Raw genomic sequence first — 20,023 nt, 5'->3', positions numbered from 1 at the left:
CCCGCCGGAAGGCTAAAGGGGGCAAGGAGGTGGAAGCCGAGGGAGTTGGTCGTTCGAAATCGGTGGTAGGGTAGCGGCAACGGTGGTGGCGAACGTCGGTTCTGCACGACCATCGGAGGGAGAATGGTGAGAGCCAAAAGACCGAGCGAGAGGGAGGCTAAGAAAGAGACGACGACATTTCTGGAGGGAGAAGAAGACAGGCCGGTAAAAGTAGAAAGTTGAACCGAGACGCGTGGAACGAGAGGGAACAGGAAAGGGCAGGAAAGAAGAGGTGAGCAACGAGACCACGAAGAAAAGAGATGGGCGATCGTTGCGCGTGGTCGTAATAGAGGGCGCTCTCTTTCTGTTTTAACGCTCGTTGTTGGAAGCAAGGCGCACGAGAAGAGAGCGAGCGAGAGAGAGAGAGAGAGAGAGAGAGAGAGAGAAAGAGAGTGGGCGAGCGAGGGTGGAAGGACGGGAGGGAGAGCGAAAGAGAACGAGAAGGAGTTAAAACGATCGAGAGAAAGTGAGAAGGAGAGAAGTAACGGGGAATGAAAGAGGGGGAAGGCACACGGGGTTGCCTACCCTCCGTGTAGCGAAGTAGCAACAGGCGGCCGCGATTCTCTCTCTTCTAACGTAGGACCGATGAGCGTCGCGCGCCACGTTTCTCGTCGGTAGCAGCCGCCGTTGCCGTCGACGCTATGACGTCACGGCATCGTGACGTAGGCGTGGTCACGGATGCGCACTAACACCTCGCCTGTCACCGTTGTCATAGTGACTGCTTCGCCGATGCCCGCGTTTCGCCGCTGCTGCCGGTACCGTCCCCGGCACACCATCCCTCGCGACCTGCTGCGTCGCTGCGCACTCCTCTCTCAGACCATCCAGTCCCCTACACCGGTTCAACCCTCTCTACTAACACTCTCCTCTCCTCTCCTCATCTCTCCCTCCTCAGGCTCTCTCTCTCTCTCTCTTTCTCTCTCCCTTTCTCTCTCGTGCTCACCTCGATTCGTCCTGCTTTGCCACACACACTTTCTCTCTTTGTCTTCGTTGCTCGTCGAGCGGAATACGCCGCTACCTTTCGATGAACGTCGACGGTGCGACGCGCACAGCTTGAAATCCATGGTGGAAAGAAGAGAAAAAGCGTGGCCGGTGTAAGCGAAACGGAGAGGATCCGTTGTCTACAGGGAGAGAAGAACGCGCGCGTATACGTAGGTACATACGTGTATGTACTGGCATACGCGCGTTGTCACGGTAACCGTAGCTCAAAACAAGCCTGCGCATTTTTCAATTCGAATGCACTCGCTGGGAAGCAATGAGGTTATAATGAAGTCCCTGCATACCCGTCCGCTGCTATACCTCACGCGTGCATTGCCTTCGTGTTTCGTAACGCTGCCGCGCGTTGTCTATCAGTCCTATATCTACGAGTATGCCAATGTACGGGGAGGGATAGTATGCCGTACGAGGAAGCCACGCTTTTCCTTTGTCGATACTTTTCGGTCGACGTACAGAATTTCTATAAGTCGTCCAAGAATGCAACAAACGCGCGCCTCCTGCCTCGTATTAAATCGAGCGCATGCGGTCCCCTTTCGGCGATACGAAAGACTTTCGAGTCATGGAATTTCTGTTAATTTTCATCGCGTTTCTTCGTATTGTTCTAGATTATTAGTTGCAATCGTTAAAATATGTCGACAGAGTTCATACGGCGTACTATATTTCAATCTTTGATTAAGTGATTAATAGATTAAATATAACGTTGTTGCAAAAGTATAATCTACATGCGTAGATTAAACATAATTATATGATTTTTTTATCGAGATCTTGCGATGGATAAATTTTGTTTAAATTAATACGTCGTACATTTTTAGTTGGCTAGGCGTATAGCTGTGTTTTCGTTGCGAGAAGAATTCGTTAAAATACGAAAACGAGAAAGTTAATTGTAGTAGAAATAACCAGTCCCCGAAAGGTTTATACCTCGCGATTCCGAGTTCCATGGCAATACAACTAGTATTGCTGGCGATTATTATGCATTAGAAACGTACGTCATGGCTCACGCACCGTGAGCATCGACACGATCAAGTTCCGCCTAAAGCGTCTGTCCTGTGGCTCGATTCAAACTCAACCATTAGTCGCGAGGTAGCTGTTATATGTATCTGGGCCTAATGAGATTTCCATGTAGTGTGAATGAATTGCTCCGGATGCGTTCCTGCACAGATATCCCTATACATAAAGAGACGCGTATATGTATATACGGCATGATCGTTTCTGCATGCTTACCGCGATGCCTTTGTGCTTCATTAGCGTGATTACTTTTAAATTACCTACGAAGAGTTAATAACTGTACGGCTACTTGGGAAGTTACAGCAGGTACTTTAAAATTACAACCATGTCAGTTTACGAAGTTGATAAACTCGGAAGATGACAAGTTTTCGAAGCGACTAAAGGTTACGATTTTTAGTTGGATCATCGACGTTAAGGATTGGCAACATCGGGCGAAGTTAAACGTTACGTCGCGATGAAGTTTGCATTGTAACGAAAAAAATTAATTTTGTCAACGGCAAAATATGTCGTTAGAAGCGTCAACGTTGTGTATAACTTTATGACAAGCTTTTACTGCGAAAATTACGTCTAGAAAAGAAAAGGGAAAATATAAAAAGAAAAAATCTTGAAACAGAATTTCCAGAAGCGTTTATAGTTTTTAGTTTAAAACGATTCTCGCGATTTATTAAATGGAAGAGATCGAGGAAGGTTCGATTTGTAGTAGAAAGTAATTGTTGCAAGTTGGGTTTCTTCGCGAATTCGCTTGGTCGGAGTTTCCATTCGCTCGGATACAAATGGATTCTTAATTATCCTTAATTCGCACCAAATCGAGCCTGCAAGCGTGACGAGCAGCGCGACGCGGCCTGGTGTCATTAACGAAATAATGGGAATTAATTTTGATTAGTGCTTCGTTTCGGCAAATCAATCGCGCTCTCGGGAAAGCGATTCAATTCCGCTATTATGGATTTCGATGAACAGACTACGCGCATCCAATTATTTGATTCTGAAGTGTGACCTTTCTGACAATATTTGCACACGCGTATAAAATCATCGTTTCCATATACAAACCGACATTTGTGAAGATTTTTTACAACTTTGATTTTCTTTAAACGCGTTAAAAATCTATTCCATAGCTTCCAATAGTTTTTTAAACGATTCCTCAAATTTATGTATTTTCCGTTTCACATTTCTTTCTCTTTCTGTCCAGATTTCATTCCTTCTCTAGTCTTTGATACATGCTCGAGTTTATGGACTAATTATAATAATACAAGGTAGTAAATCACATTCTCGTACCCTGGCAAATGAAATTACAAGAGGCCAATAATCTGTTACATGATAATAGGATTAGCAAAACAGAACAAAGAAATTCATCGAAATAAAAGTTTAACAATGGCAAGGCTTCCAAGGAATCGTTCCCTCAGAGGCTACCTAATTAAATTTCGATTGTAAACCTTGTTAGAGCCGATTTACGAGCGTAGTTCCATGCAAGGACAAATAAAAGCGAGCAAGATCAAGAAAACGAGATGTTTGATCAATTTATATAAGGAAGAAAGCAAGAGGTACGTAACTCGAAGACGGATGTGAATTTGAAAACGTGCTTAAACGAAACGTTAAGTCGTTGTTTTTTCAACGTGCACTCCTCGGACGCTTCGGATGAGGTAATTATACAATAACGACGGTCGACGCAGTCGGTTCGTATATCCGTAATATAAGAGAGAAATAGGTTCGCCGTGTACGAGGGGGTTCGTGCTTCGCAAAGCGATTCTATAAAGCAGAAAAAGCGGGAAAATACACGATTCTACGTACATGAAATTGAGTTTAAAAATGTTTGATGTTGATTGTAGGTAATTCAATCAGAGCGTAGCGAGTAATGAGACGGAAGCGGGGCTAAAACCCAGCTCGCTCGGGCAAATGCTCGTCGACCACCCACCGTTACCCCTCGTCCCGACCTACCGTCGTTTCTTTCTCTCTCCTTCTGCCGCTCTGCCGATTCCCTCCGCTCGTTGCGTGTCTTCATCCCCCTCGATTCCCGACTTTCTGCTAGCAAATTCGCTCGTACCGTGAATATGAATTAAGTTGATACGATTTGGACAATCTAGTAGACGGGTGCAGGAGAAGGTAACCAAGAGCCATTATATCGAAGCAAATCGTCCGGTGGTGATTTTCCCTAAAGTGGATCAGTGTGCATCGCGTCGGAAAGAAACGGGTATACCGTGTATTCCGTTTGCCAGTGTACCTCGCGCGGTGATTTTAATAATGGTCGGAAAGCATGTTACCGAAATCATTTTTCCACTAAATAAATCCAGCCAGTCGCTCAAGGGTAGAACCTCGTAATTAAAATAAACGACGTGAAAGACTGCTAGGCGGAGTTTTACTGTCTCCTAATGAAAAGCCTCGTCAAGCATCCAATGTAGTTTTGCTACAAGTACGGAATAATTTTCAACCGTTTCCGTGGAATGGACGCGGGCCGGAAAAAATGTACCATGGAACGCTATTCACAGATTTCATCGCGCGACTAGCCATTGTTTTCTGCGGTCGAAACTCCAAAGCGCCGCGTCGGTAACGTTAGACCAATGGAATCGCAATCTCGACCACTATGCGCGATGGAGACAGAGGAAGAAGCTGGAAACACAGACGGAGACGGTATAGCTGAAACGCGTAGCCTGGTCGCTGGTCGCGTAACATTGTTTCGTATGAACATATTGTTTACGAGTTCATACATGCAAAACAATAAAGGGATTCCGATATGCTGGTACGTTCTCCTCTCTCGTTCGAAACGAACCTATTCACTGGAACTTCGCTGCTACACCGACCGTAAGTTTCTAAAGTTTGCGCCATGTAAACCGTCGGAATCGGATACGCTCGTCGAAAGGTGACCGGTAACTCGCCAAGATCGATTCGATATTCGTCACTTTGATTGCCATCCGTTGAATTTTACAGCCTCCAAGCCATCGCATTACGAGTATTTTACGCAGCCATATATTTTTATCAAGCGTAGTTTTCACGAAGAAATTCATGTACTTGAGAATAAGATACAACGGCGGTTGAAACAAAGATTTATGCACAATCTCGAATTTCGTGCCGCGTTACAAACTTCGGATCGTACGATTACAAATTTGAGCAACTTGGGATAATAAATATCATCTTGAGAGTAATATCACGTATACGGCATAACGGAAGTAGCGCGTTCAACACTGGCAGAGATACAGGGCCATCATCGAAAGTTAATGAACCTTTCGGTCCTGGAAGGACGTCGAATGGACGTTTCGAAAAATGGCGCGTTCCGTCCTTGGTGACTGACAGCCCTCCAATCACGGGGATGATAGTCGACTCACAGGACTCGTTTACTCGCTCCAATGGATATTCTCGCATTTTTACTTTCCAGGAATTTCAATTTTTCCCAATCGTATATATACGAGGCATTTTCTGAAATCGAATGGACGTCGAGTCTCATCCAGCTCGCGGCTCGACGAATACCGATATCGCCGAGATTTTTATCCTTCTATCTATAGCGATCTACGACATCGCTCTTTCACCAGCGTTTACGATCGGTTCAACCTGCTTTACGAGCGTTCGACTTCTTACCTCTTTCAGTCTCCTTAACGACTGTCCGTTCCATGTCGACCTATCTCTATTCCCCTCTTTGTCCTGTTTCAATTCTTCGCTCCTCCTACCTTCGTTTCGTTTTATTCCTTACTGAAAAAGACAACGCGATGAAGAGACGTATCGCTTTCTTTTATTGGTAATACGATTGACTCGAATTTCAATTCTTAAGTGAATACTACCGCAGTTAAATTTCGGACGAAGAATCACATAAACTGACATAATTATTTTATTCTGTATATCTATTTCTATCTCGCTTTACGTCCACGCGAATCCGTACCTTTTTAGTATTATCGGCTATGATTCTACTTTTATATTTCATATATTTTATTCTCTATAATATCAATCATTAAAATCGATCATGTCGACCGTTCATTTTTATATCACGAGTAACATGGCTATCTATAATATTTGTTGGCGAACGTTCTGTTCCGATGCCCGAAGATCTTCACGCAGATGCAAAGGTTGTAAAATATTATGGTTCGCCCATGGTCATAAATGTAATCGATCGTAGCCGGTCGTACAACCGCTATCGGATCGCAAATCAAAGAATTTCCATGAGCCTACAATCATAGCTGGTGCGAAAATATAACCTTTGCTTTCGTTGTAGCTACATATACCACTGCCTTATGATCGTTTTCTTTTTACGGCTGACCATATAATTACCATTTAGTGTCTACAAGAACAATATCGGCAACGATACGATGCAATTCTTGCGTTTTATCGTCGGTTGACGCGCGATTTAAAAAGTCACGTAGTCTGTGCAACGTTTGACCTAACTCGCAAAACCTGATTTCTTCGCAGCCCTTAGGGCCGCTCACGAGGACCGTTTCTTGGTAATCTTATACTACTTTTGGTAATAGATAGCAAAAGAAATAACGTCGGATCAAGGAAGACAAAAGTTTTTCTTTAGGCAATTACAGTTGCTCCGAATCATACTTCTCGTAAAATCCAAAGGACTCGAAACGAAAAGATACAAGGGGAAGAAAAAAAGCGGCTCGGTTGTTATTCCCGTACAACCGAACTTAATTCCGTAACTCGATCGGCCGCACCGGATAAAACGTATCCACTATTCTATCCGGTAAACCGCATTACCTTCGTGAACGACTGCGGTTCCTCGTCAAGGCTGAATTACCAGAGAGACGTAAGAGAAAGTGGTGGGTTGAGAGTGAAAGAAAAGATGGTGAAGGTAAAATAGGCGGAAGGACGAGAAAAGGCGAAAACGGGACAAAAGTCGAATGGAACGAAGACTAAATAGAACGAGCCGAGAAGGTACGGACATGGAAGAAATGCGAATACCATACGGAACGAAACGAAACGGGGAGAAAGAGGTTACCTTGAGACAGAGCTGGCGGGCAAAGAATGGTGGGCAGTACGGAAAATGAAATCCTTTTAAGCCAACCGGCAGCCCCTTTCCAACGTAAAGGAAGGTTCGTCTCATCTACGGTAGGTACGACATCGGCATCGGATTAGCGTAAAATCGAAGGGCGCTGACTTGGTCGCTCGTAAATTGGCTACAAAGTTTGGAGAGAAGGCAGAGACGGCAGTGCCGCCGTTCGCTGTACCAGTGGCGGCGAAGGTGGTGGTAGTAGTGGTGGAAGTGGCGGTGTTGGCGAAGCACAAAGGGAATCGATTCCCGGTGAATCGCGATCCACGTTTCGGCTAGCTCTCTTGCTCCTATACGCCATTTTGTCTTCCCGAATCTGTGACCATCAGCATGCAAAGTGGATAAAGTTTCTAGACTACACTTTCCGTCGCCCTTTCTTTACTCGCTTCTCGCTTCCGATTCCTATACCTGGCCGCGCGCCACCATCACACCGCCACCACTGCCGACTCCAGCAGCCGCTATCACCACTGGCGTCCTTATTCGTTCGTCTCGTTTCGGTTCGTTCCTATTCCAGATTGTTTCTCCGCACCTCGAATCTTCGTGCTCCTACTCGCTCCTACTCGCTCCTACTCGCTCCTACTCGCTCCTCCGATGGTTCTTTCGTTCCTGTCTTTTCACATTTTTCGTTCTATTCCGTCGCGCTTGGACGATCTCGTCTGCGCAACAGCTCACCGAGACTGACACCGGTTTTACAATACCGGTGTATCGATGCGCTACAACACCGATTTCAAACGTATACGAAAACCATTCGAATTCAAGCACGAAAGAGTAGCATACGAAATTCCTTACGCACCGAAATAAAGCCGCTGGAATACGAATATAATAAGCGCAGCGGATTCAATTCGAAGATATACTTTCGAAGCTTGCTCGACTCGCTTCGATTATATCCATATCGATCCACCACGTTGAACTTTAACAAAAGCGTATTTGCAACTGCAAGATTGATATCTTTTTTTTCTTTTGCTTTTATATTTGTTTTATTCGTTTTTCTTTTTCCCTTGTAATTACATTTCGCAACTTCGATCGAGATACTCTTATTCTAACCCAAACTAGAAGAATCACGGTATCCGTATGATAATTTGAATGGCTTTGTACATTCTATAAAATATAATGTAATTTTTAACATGAAATGTTTTTAATAAATTCCCTTAATATACCGATAGTTCCGCATTTAATGCATAAACTCGAATAAATTGCGAGATTGATTTAATTTTCGAAGTTTACTAAACGCAACTTTGTATTTGCTGATGTATCATTACCTTCAGGTTATCGTTACGATAAAGTATCGAATGCAGCTGTATATCATATAAATATAATACTATCGTTTGAATAATATTTCAAACGGTGTTCAGAATAACGTTTCATCGATTGTTCCGATTGCTTCGTTAATGTTCACGTATTATAAAATCCGTCGACCATAGCGATTTCAATGTGTCATTATCTCCACAAAGTATCGCATGTAATAACATATCTTATTGAGTGTAATTACTAGTTGAGCGAAGTCGATTATACGTAATAATTCTTTCCGCGTAAACAAACCTTTAGATTCATTTCCGCCTGATCACCTGTTGAAACGAATCTTTTATCACTGCTAATTATCACTTTATCGCCATATACGTGTATATGATTCTATCGTGTTGTATGCAATTTGATATCGGTTATCGTGACACTAATATATACGCCCAGATAGATGCGAGTTAAAGTTCAGATATACATATGTAGCGTTGCAGGAACGCAAGTGCATGCTCGTGCGAAGACAAACAGTTGTACGTGCCCTGTCATATTATCAGTTATATACGAACCACATGGAACGATCTGAACGTTATGCTTTAACAACGAATATATTAAGAGAAACGATTATAGCTGATAACTATTGCGTTACGACATAATTAACTGGACAACGAGAATTAATATTCGGAACAACACCCAAACGAGATACTTGACGATTTTGCACGTTTAATTATATTCAACTTAGCAAAGTTATCTTAAAGATGTTGTCGATACATCGAGTTATCCACGAAATCTCGATATCGTCGATATTATAGGGAACAACATCCCTAATGTGAATATACAAACGTTTAGATCAACGATAAATTAAACCGAATATTATCATAACGTATAGTTGGGTGTATAGTTATACTCGTCCAATTAAATTCCTACGATACAAAAATAAATACTTTCGTATCGATTGTTCGTCGTAATATTTAAAAAAAGGATGATTAAATTCGTGATGCGGAATGGAATACAAACAATGGGGCACGTCGTGCAAAATTGTACTTTTAATTAAAAACAGGCAGGGAATAGTTTTTCTCGTTATGAAAATTTCACAGCTTCCATCCATCCAGTCCTCTATCCCGTTCGAAATTCCTCACTTTGAGGAACAACGAATTAATTTATCACGCTGAAACTCCAACGTCAATTAATATTTCCGGAGTTTATTATAAATTTACAAGGCTCGCGCGGGCTCTTGTCATTCGTAGTCTCGGCGACGATCGTTTAAAACGCATCATAGATACGGTTACCGGGAAAAACAGCGTTCCTATTGGCGTTACATCTAGCGCGTATCTCCCTATCGGAAGTGACATACGCGTCGGGATTCGAATTCCACGATTTTGCAGAAGAGACGTGGCCCTTGCTGTTCGTGCTACGCGTCAAGTATTATCGTATCACCTGTCGGTACCTCGATGACGCACCGATGGCAATTCAGTTGGTACAGCCTGCGTATGCTTGTTAGGATGATGCAGACTTCGTAGAAGGGTCGTGCAACGTACAAATACAAGCGCAAACATGGACGTGCATTCGCACACACCGAGCCGGAGCATCGGTATTCGCGCGTAATAATACCATAATAGGGTCAATATATTAAGTCTGTTTCTCGACTGTTCGCAAGCAAACAAGCCACGCACAGCCTACGTACAAGCTTATAAGATGCAAAGACACGCCAATATTATTTACGTCGAGGGAACATAGCACAACACTACGGCATACACAATGTTGCCGCAATATCGATTCTATAGATATTACTCTTGCACGCATCGTATTTGTTTTTAATATCTACCTGATACAAATTACAAGAGGACTTCATTCGTACTGTTACGATTATGGTCGACTATTCAAGGATAGCATTTATCGCGAGAAGGAAAGAATATATTAGAAGCGAGAAAAAACATCTATAATGGTTGGTTATTTATAGGGAAGGAAAGCGTCGCCTTGACCTTTAATTCCCCTAGTGAACGGAATTTTGTTTGTCAATCAATAAGCTATATTTTAGTATCGGAATTATCTCGTTAGACGTAGTATCGCAGATTTTGAACGCGCTATAAAAAGGAAAGTGACTAAGAGGGAACGATTTAACCGTATTACAAAACAGCTTACTCCCATTCGTCGAGTAATCTTTCATCTTGTATCTAGCTAACGAGTGGCGGGAGAAAGTGAAGAAAGAAACAGTAAGAAGAGAAATTGAAGTCGGCGAGATGCAGGCACAAGCTCTGGCCCAGTATATTACGGTATCCGGAGCCCGATCGTGCCTCGAGACACGTTATTCAATTACGGACTAAGAGGTGCAGAGCGGATGGAGGGTAACTCGGAAGAGCCATTTTCTCTTCAGTGCCCACTGGAGCTCAAGCTGGCTTCTATCAGAACAGAATCATAGAAAGACAAAACCCTACCAGAATTTCACTCCGGTGCTCCTTCGGAAGAAGGAGCCGGTGTACCGATTTGAAGGACAGTCGAAACAGGCCAGGGAACCCGACCAGCTGGACAAGATTAGGCAATCGAGATGAGGGTTCGATATATTGAATTATGGAGTATGTGGCACTGATTGAGACCAGCTTCCAGACGTGGATTACAACCTGTCGTTAAGAAGATTCTCCTGCCTTGACTCTCAATGACAGTTATTTCTTTCCCCAAAGGTTACAAATCTTGAGCATCCTGTTAATTTCCTACAAAGGTTTCCAGATGCCTTCTACGTAGAATCCCTATATCTTGTTCAGATTTCGCGACATAGTACGTTCCCAGTTTAATCGTAGCGTAGACGTTAATTTACACTTTTGAGGATGATTCGTTAAAACAGCATAGGAGCACCGGTTGCGGAAATAAGGAGATTAGACGGTACTTCGGCAAGTTGTATAAATAGGCCTATACGACTGGTACGATTGATGTTAATAAATTTGAAGCGTAGAGGGGAAATTAAACAATCGGCGTATTTCGACACGTGCATACGTACGTGGTATTGGTATAAACCCCGTGTTTAAACAGAAGAGACTGGTTCGAATATGGCGCGATATTGTCTCGATTCCCCTAACGAAATAAACGTATGTATAATAATATACATATGTAAATGGAACAGAGATATTTCCGATGTGGCGTCGATTAAACGTAGTAATAGAGCGTGGCTTGCAATTTCCTTTTTTTAATTCCGATGCAAACCCATAGCCGCCAAAATTTTACCCGTACTCCACCATTCGTCCGTTAATTGCCTTACCGCGGTATGGTTCAAAGTGAATACTTCCAATAAAGTGCAGCCGATTTTAGCGTGCATCGTTTAAAAAAATGTATTCTCCGAAGTATCGATACGCGACGTAATTTAAAGCTACCCCTAGTTCCGACGTACGATTTTAAACCAGAAGTAAGATCGAAGGTACATCGGCTTACAGCGCTCATTAGCCATTTCGTTTGGAGAATTTTACCAATTAACGTAACGATATCTGTGTATTTTACGTGAAACGTTATGCTTCGCAGAGCCAAGTATTTACGAAAATATTACTCGACGGTTCCCTCGTTGAGTGACGTTGCAATTAAACGCGAGTGAATTGTTTTTTTCATGAAACAAAGGTAAATATTATTTATCGACGAACAGGTAATTAATCTGACAAAGGTTCGACAAATAACGTTAGCACACGAAAAACATTTGCACGTTCTAAAGCAAACAGTATGGTGAAACGTCGCAACTTCGACACGACCGAAATGGTTTTTGTGTCCTGACTAATAACACCAGACGTAATGTCATTATATTTTTCAACTCTGGTACATGCCACCGTACCGTTTAACAATTCATGTCACAAAAAATAAACGAGTTACATTCGTTTAATTATCCTCGTATCATATTACAATATTCACATACTTTTCACTATTATTTTTTCTTTTTTCTTTTTACAAACTTATCAATAATAACTCCTGTCACCAAAAACCTCCATGTTAATCGACAAAACGAAATTTTACAGCACGCATAAAAATATGCAGTCTCCTTTATATAATTTTAAGGCGGTCATCCTACGAAGACTAAAGCTGTGTAACTGGTTGAGGGAGACCTTTGTCTTCGTTGGCCAAATGTTTTCCGCAAGACATAACGAGGGAAGCGACTTCTTCGTAGTAGAAAGTGGCAAGTTTTAAAATCACCTTCCAATCGGATAAACGTAGAATTACTCTGATTTGCGCTGTGATTCCCCGCCGACACGGTCCTGCTCTTTCCCAACCCACAGGCCAAAGTCTGAGTAGCTAAGATGACAAAGTTTCCGCTACGGTAACGCTCCTGTCTAGAAACTGTTCCGTTATTTCTCTTTGCCAACTTATTTGCAATCGAGATATAATGTCCCATTAATTTTAGATACATTACCGTCTACATCCGTTTACGAATTCTCTCCGATCGAATATGCGTTTTTAAGCGATGTTAATTAAGAATAAGCAATGCATATCGAAAGATATTAACAACAGGGTATAACGCTTTTGCTACGTATAACTGAGTTTCAAGATAATCGAGTATATTTCTAACTTAATTCGTAGTTGTTTCCGTTACTTATACCAAACGGTTTTAAAATTGAAAATAAAAGCTAGATATGCATAAATAAATTGTAACCCTTGACTTCATGAGTGACTTGGATATTGCCAATTTCTCGTGAATTTAATAGCAATACGTTAAGTAGGTCGTGCGCGTGTTGCAGCTTGATATTGTTAGGTAAACGTTTTCAATTGTTACGCAAACTTGCATGGATAATCGCAAACTGCGTGAGCAGCGACGTATAACTTAAACAGTTTGGAGTACTGTGCCAAATACAACAGGAAACTAGAGATTTCATTGCAACCTTAGATCGCTTTGTAAATATCCTTACGCGCCCCTTCTCTCAAGTGATTTATAAGATGAAAATATTTTCTCGATGCAAAGAAAATTCGATTTCAAATTCATTCGAAGAGACTACTTACGTGCTCTCTTATAATTAAACGAATGAAATTCGGAATCAAAAGTAGCCGATATTAACATTAAATCATACACGGACATGAAAGGCCAGTGGAAGATATTTCTCGACATCGTATTTTTCGCTTTGTCCAAAAATCGAGAAAAGAGGAGGAAATCGAGCGTGATGTCGCATGGGCGTAGGCGCGAAATTATCCCGTCATTGCATAAATGCATAGGCTAGGTGAGGAAGAAGTGGGACGTGGGTCGAGCACTTTGTCGTGTCCCCTAAAATATGGAGGCTCCATCGCGTTATCCTGGTCCTTCATGGATAAGAAAAGGAAGACTTCTTACATATTGCGTCGGCACTGCATAAATGCATGTTATTCATGCAGCGCATTCGTAGAGCTTATTTTTCTTTCTTTTTATCTTCTGCGGTTTCCGTTCCCCCCTCCCTCCCTCCCTCTTCTTCCTCTCCTCCCTCTCGTTGACCCGTTTGTTTTCTTCTTATTATATCGCCGTTCTCGTTTTCCATTTTTAAATATACTTGTATATACGTGTTCGCGCAATTATCAGCATATAATTTGTTAATTCAAAAGCATCGTATTTGTTTGCAAACAGACACGAATACCATGTCCCTTCTCTTGAAATAGCGTGGACAAACCACGGTCTGCACTTAAGCGATTGCTCGCACCCATTGTGGCTTTTTCCAACGAAACGAAGATTCACCGCCCCGTGGCGTAGAGCGCGCCATGAGTACGGAGCGTGAATCCATTTTACTTCCGAGGCGGACTCCACATAATAGCCGTTAAGAAAAACATTACTGGTATATATCACAATTTGTTTCTGTCAGTTGCACGTGGAAAACTATGAATACGACGACCTTATTTATTGGCATTAAACTGTACGTCCGTTTGAGAAATGGGAGTTAATTAAAACTGAAATTCAAGTTTGCTCTCGGAGAAGTTATAGAACTCTTCTAGAAACGATGATATTAGATCAGTTAAAAGTTTTACCATTTAATTAGGTAGAATTTCATTTGCTCACAACAAATGAGAATTTCCGCAATCAATGCGAAAGTCCTTCGGGTATTCTCTCGTACACGTTGTTACGTAAAGTAATTGTATTTTCAAAATTCTCCAAGTATTCTGAAGTTTCTCACTATGTATTAAGTTCTCTGGAAAGTGCATATGGGAAACCCTAGGCGATGCAACGATTCCCTCGTTTAAAGAATAAATTATGTTATAAACCGCGCTGGCTGTGTTTAGCAAAATTCAGCGAAGAGTTTTAGACGCGCTAACACGTCGAAACACCTTGTTCAAGTAAAGTAAATTGAAATTATGTAAAATCAATGTACGCACGAAATAGTTCATTTTCCCTGGCTGATAACAAAATACGTTTGCAGATGGGCCAAACACAGTGGTGTACGTACACGCGTGGAAAGGGTGGGAGTACTTCCCAAACGGAGATCAAATTAGACATTGGTATAGGCGCGTTATTGCGGGCTCGAATTTGGCAAACGAGATATCGAGGATTGGTTGTTCGAAGGGGAAGAGTTAGGATAGTCCCGTGATCCTTAGAGCGAACACGAAGGGGTTGAATCCGATCGAGGGGAGGTCACACGCGACGAGATGGTGCTCTGCTCCGGAAAATGACCTGTCACTCGCGACACGTCCCTTCTTCACCCCCTTCATGTTCCGCTGTGGAACTCTCGGTTTTCTCCTTTACCTTCTATCGGGTCCTTTTCTTTTTTTTTCATTTTTCTACTCAGATCTCGTCCTCTCTATCTCTCGTCTTTTTATTCAAACCCTCGTGTCATCTAAGAATCAACCGACATTCATTCGTTGCATCGCAGTCAGAATTTAAGAATTAGACGACACCTAGAATTAGATTCCTCCCTTTCTTATACGAGCATCGGTAATTGTTCTTTTACATCGTTTTAGTTTAAAATTCTACAATAATCGTAATATTTGATGCGGATTTCTCTTTATTGGCGAGTTACTCTTCTTACGGTAATTTTGCGAGAAAAATGTACCTAGACATAGTTAATACATATTTCACATTACAGAACAGAGTTACAAACCCTCTGTTGTAATGTCAAATTTACACGGAATACAGAAACGATTGTACTATTTGCTCGACGGTATGGTTTCAACAAGCAACAGAATTTCGGTACAATTTTGTTTGATAGCGGTAAAAATTCCTCCGAAATGTAGGACATGAACTCGTCGCTTTATTCCAACATATCGATACGGTAACGTATTCAAACATTAAAAGCTGTTCAGGTTTAAAGTTGCTGGATTTAACAAAGCCGAATTTCCAGAATATATATTCCAATAATATTATACGCGCAAGTATATGTGCCATAAAATTGTCAGGAAATATGTTAGGAAATGATTTTCAGAGTATTGTTGCAAAACATTATAGAACGCAACGTGGAATTTCTAATACAGCCGCGACGGAGATGATCTTAAGTAAAAAAGTGAAGAATAGAAATAAGGTATATTTAATAATTATTCGCTAGATGGTTCGATATGGGAAAAGCAAATTTTAAGAATCGGTTAAAATCGCGTTTATTGGATCTGTATCATTTAAAGTCGGTGCACGTAAATTGAAAAGTTGGATACATTACAAAAGTAAGTTTAGAGAGGGATTATGAAAATCAGTTTAATTGCGGTAGAAAAGAGAACTGAAGATCAATTGTGCTCCATTAATATGCAGCAAAGACGAAAAGTAATAATAAATGGTCTTGTTGTTGATTGCCCTGAAGGTAAACGAAATGAAAGCTTATATTATTCTAATTAAGGTCCTTCGAGATAAGAAGCTGTCGTCAGTGAAATGGAAGGATAAAGAAAAAGTAGTAACCCTCGATGCAATTTACAATTAATTTCCAACCTTTCCTTCCATAATATTATCGGTGTCATTCGTCAAAGAATTTAACGAAATTTCAAAGGAGCGTTACATTACTAGTACGATTTTATCGCATTCTACACATAGAATAATAAGATAGTCATCGTCTCTCAAATTGCTCAGCTGTAGAATTTCGCGTATCTCGCTACATGTATGTTACCCATCGCGGAACGGTTCTCGGAGAATTGGATTGATAAAATTGGAAAGCTTTAATGTATTTTGCTTACATCGATTAATTTCAGATTACGTCAAAAAAAGGAATAACGATACGAAGGATACGCTTCACAGGGTCGATGATCCTCGACCCATCCAGAAATTGAAATATGCTGTAGCTGTCAACTTTCGTCCGAATAATAAACTTTTTTCGTCCGGGAGAAATTTAAATTGCTCGCTATCGAAGACGCTGTTCTTTATTCAACACCGTCGCCAATCGACGCCCTAACATCATGGAATAGGAGACAAATCGAAATGAACGAAGAAAAGAGCCGTCTTCGAAGCCCCATCGTGAATATCGGAGTAGACAGAGAGTGTTAAAGTACGGATATTTCTAAGAAATCCAACAGAATGCAGAAACTTATTAAACAAAGATATCTCTTTCATTTTCTACGAACTCGGAAAACTTGCGAATTATACAAAACATTTATCTTTATCGATCATACTTAAGTAAAATGCATTTTTATACGATCTTTTGGATTAGATTCCATGATCCTCGGTTTGCTTAAAATTATATATATATAGTTATATCTATTAATGGATTAATGGATTGACAAACGAATGCCCATACTAAATGGTTGTTGGCTAAATCTTTCTTTAATACATCGACGAACACACAAGAGAATATTTGCTTCGTTTCTACCTATAAACGTAGATGTCGCGAAGCGCTCTTCTTCTTGCCATTAGACTTCGCCAAAGTTCCGAGACAAACGTTCTATCCTTTGTTTAAAGTTTCATTTTCACCTGGCTTTTCGTCATCAAATTGCTGCTACCAACGTACACATATTTCACTACAAACAAAGCGAATTTTAACGCAATGCTTAGAAAATGTTTCTACTGTATTTCGCTCTGCATGCACAATATCTTAACCGATGATGTATATTATAACTTTTATCTCTCAGTTTGTTCCCCCTTCGCGACGAAATTAAGACGGATAGAACGTTAAAGCAAAACGAGTAATTTACCATAGAATATATTATACGTATGTCCAGTTGCCAGTTCAATTATGTTTTACAAAGTTCAATAATGAATATGTTGGTTACCGAGAATTTCTAAAACACAAACATTGTCGCAACCGTGTTTCGAACGAATCGAGGAGGGATCATTCGCGTAAGAAGGCTTCGACATACTTCGGAAGATGTAAAATGCCGACAGTGCCGTACTTACAGATCTCGTGCCCGAATGGTATGTCAGAGCAGATCAATACATTCTTGTACGCCTCACCGAATTCGCACGACAAGAGTTGCTGGCTGCTGGGTTCGTACTGTCTGTGACAGCTTCGAATATAGACGGAGACCCAATAAATCCTTAACGGTAATACGAGTAGTCTTGCGCTTCCAAATTCGATTACACGAACAGAACGATTTTACCTTTCATATGGTTTGCTCTAGATATGCACACCCTTTCACGATAATATATCTATCGGTCTCCTGACATTCGTTGTACAAATGTTCTCATCGATCGATATCTTAACGTTGTCGAGTTCAGACTGCGCCGTTAATTCCTTACTCTCGAATATCTAGTACTTAGACACTATCGGGTGACCGAAATAGTAGTCCAAATTAATCGTAAATATTTAAAGAGAATTTAGGCATCTTTGCGATAAAGCCGCGGAATACACGATCGTCTCTTCTCAACGTCGAATTCACTCATAATCGTAATCATAATTGCAACATTCAGACTATACACCGCAACTGTAGGTTGTTGTTTCCTAAAAATTGGCATGCGTCCGGTTCTAAAATTTCGCAGAAGCGAACAAAATCTGATACGATGTAAACAAACTGTCAGAGGCAGTTTCGCAGACAAAGAAACGTGAATTATAGGGTACGTGGTGGTGAATGCAAACACTAGACGGGAACAAAAAGAAAATCTGCAAACGACGTACTTGAAGGTTCTCTTCTACTTTGGTAGCCAGCAGGCATTATCGTGCAGCCGTAATTTATATTGGCATACTCACGCTCCCCAGTTCGAGGGGTAGTTGTAAGAACTTGGTATCTAATGTGTATCGCCGCTGGTGGTGCTTGCCGCAAGCTCCTATAACCCGAGTTTTCCCCCCTGTCCGCCCTCGTGGCCCATTCCAAAACTCTCCTTTACCCTTCTTCCTCGCTGCTTTATCGTTACATTCACCCAAAATCTATAGGTTGGTCTGGATACAACGCAACTAATCCTAATTGTTCAGAAACTTTTCAGATACCTCTCTACGTAAGTTCCGAAGTTAAGTACCGTGAGGGTTTCCCAACTGGGCCGAGTCATTCGAGCGTCGCCAATTGCATCCAGTACAGGCAGTCCATTATTAACCCTTTGCAAATAAACGCAGTCGAATAGGCGGCGTCTTACTTTGGCGATTCTACGTTCGATCAGAATTATTACCTTAAATCCGAATGTCTCGCCATCGTCCCATTGCCTTCTATACCTATCGTTCAATTTCGACGTATAATAAATGTCGAAAAAGATAACAGCGATGAAATTACGTTCTGCCGTTATAATGGCGTTTTCCGATGCTGTAAGCAAAAGCGAAACGCCACTTATTTAGCAGCATTTATCCACAAAATTAAAGCTGTTAACCTTTGACGGCGTGCGAGAAACCATTTTGCATTTTCCATTAGAGGCACTCAATTTGAGACACATAATAAATCTTGATGGTCAGTTTATCGAATTCGCGGCACCAAACAATACCGCTAACTTTGCTCTACGACAAATTTTTACATCGTTATTTCCTAACTAATGGCTAATTCGCTGGAAATATTACCCAAGACGTACGCGATTAGATAGCGTCAAGCACCAAGCGTCAAAAACGAGTTTGTTGATATCACAAGCTTTAGACGAATCGACGAAGAGAGATATTCGTCCAGATACATCTTTTCGATGTAATTGCGTTAATACGATCAGAAAATCGACAAATGGTCGACTGCTAAAGTAAAGAGCGCTATTTCCCACAAGGAAATCGAGAGAGAGAAAAAAAAAGGAAAAATGTCGAGGAATACGCGACGGGTGGAATAGAGAGAGGAGGAATGTCGGGGGAGGCTTAAGTCGAAATGGGAAGGACCGCAGCACAGATCGCAACGTGCAATAATGCCTTTACTCGGAATGCCGACGGCACGTGTAAGCCCGGCTGAACGATGTAATCCTGCCTGTAAACCTCGGGTGGACCGAAGCGAAAAAAGAGAAAAGGATGCGAGATTAAAAGCGACAGACCAGCGAAGACAGAGAGGAGGACACGGTCAGCCAACGACGAGAAAGAGTCGAAACGAGCGAATGACGGGGTCACGGGATGAACGGGGGAAAGAAATCGACGTAAGCGCAGTAAAATCTATCGAATCAGTTTAACGAGTGTACGAGGGCTATAAATCAGTTGGCGTCGTTGTTTTTTCGTGGATCCGATGGGCGAGGGCAAACCGTGGCGAAGGACAAGGGAAAGAGGAGGAAGCCGGACGGGTCGCGGAGGCAGAAGTGTCGCAACGCAACACAATAAAAGCCGTTGCCAATGGTAGACGGGAGGGCAGATGCATTTTACGAGGCACACTGCACCGATGTCCCGTCTCACCCTTCTCGCCTTTCTCTAACCCGCCTACGCTGTCCACCTATCTCACACTTTCCTTTACGCTCTCTCGCCACCATTTCTCCGTTTTCCTTCACCGTCTCGTGTTCGATATTTCGAGATGCAGTTGACCGCGCGCTCGCCACTGGACACGTCCGGTGAATTGATTTCGGTTATTTCCCGATCA

General features: G+C 41.9%; 1 protein-coding gene across 6 annotated transcripts in view; it reads right to left on the bottom strand.

The window, feature by feature from the left end:
* Window positions 1-20,023, bottom strand: part of LOC100747554 (CUGBP Elav-like family member 4) — a 548,998-nt gene that overhangs the window by 227,497 nt on the left and 301,478 nt on the right. The window lies entirely within an intron of this gene.

Source organism: Bombus impatiens, unplaced genomic scaffold, assembly GCF_000188095.3.
Source record: "Bombus impatiens unplaced genomic scaffold, BIMP_2.2 scf_0135, whole genome shotgun sequence".
Taxonomy (NCBI): domain Eukaryota; kingdom Metazoa; phylum Arthropoda; class Insecta; order Hymenoptera; family Apidae; genus Bombus; species Bombus impatiens.
The sequence above is the reverse complement of the archived record's forward strand: the minus strand, read 5'-3'. Positions and strand labels throughout refer to the sequence as shown.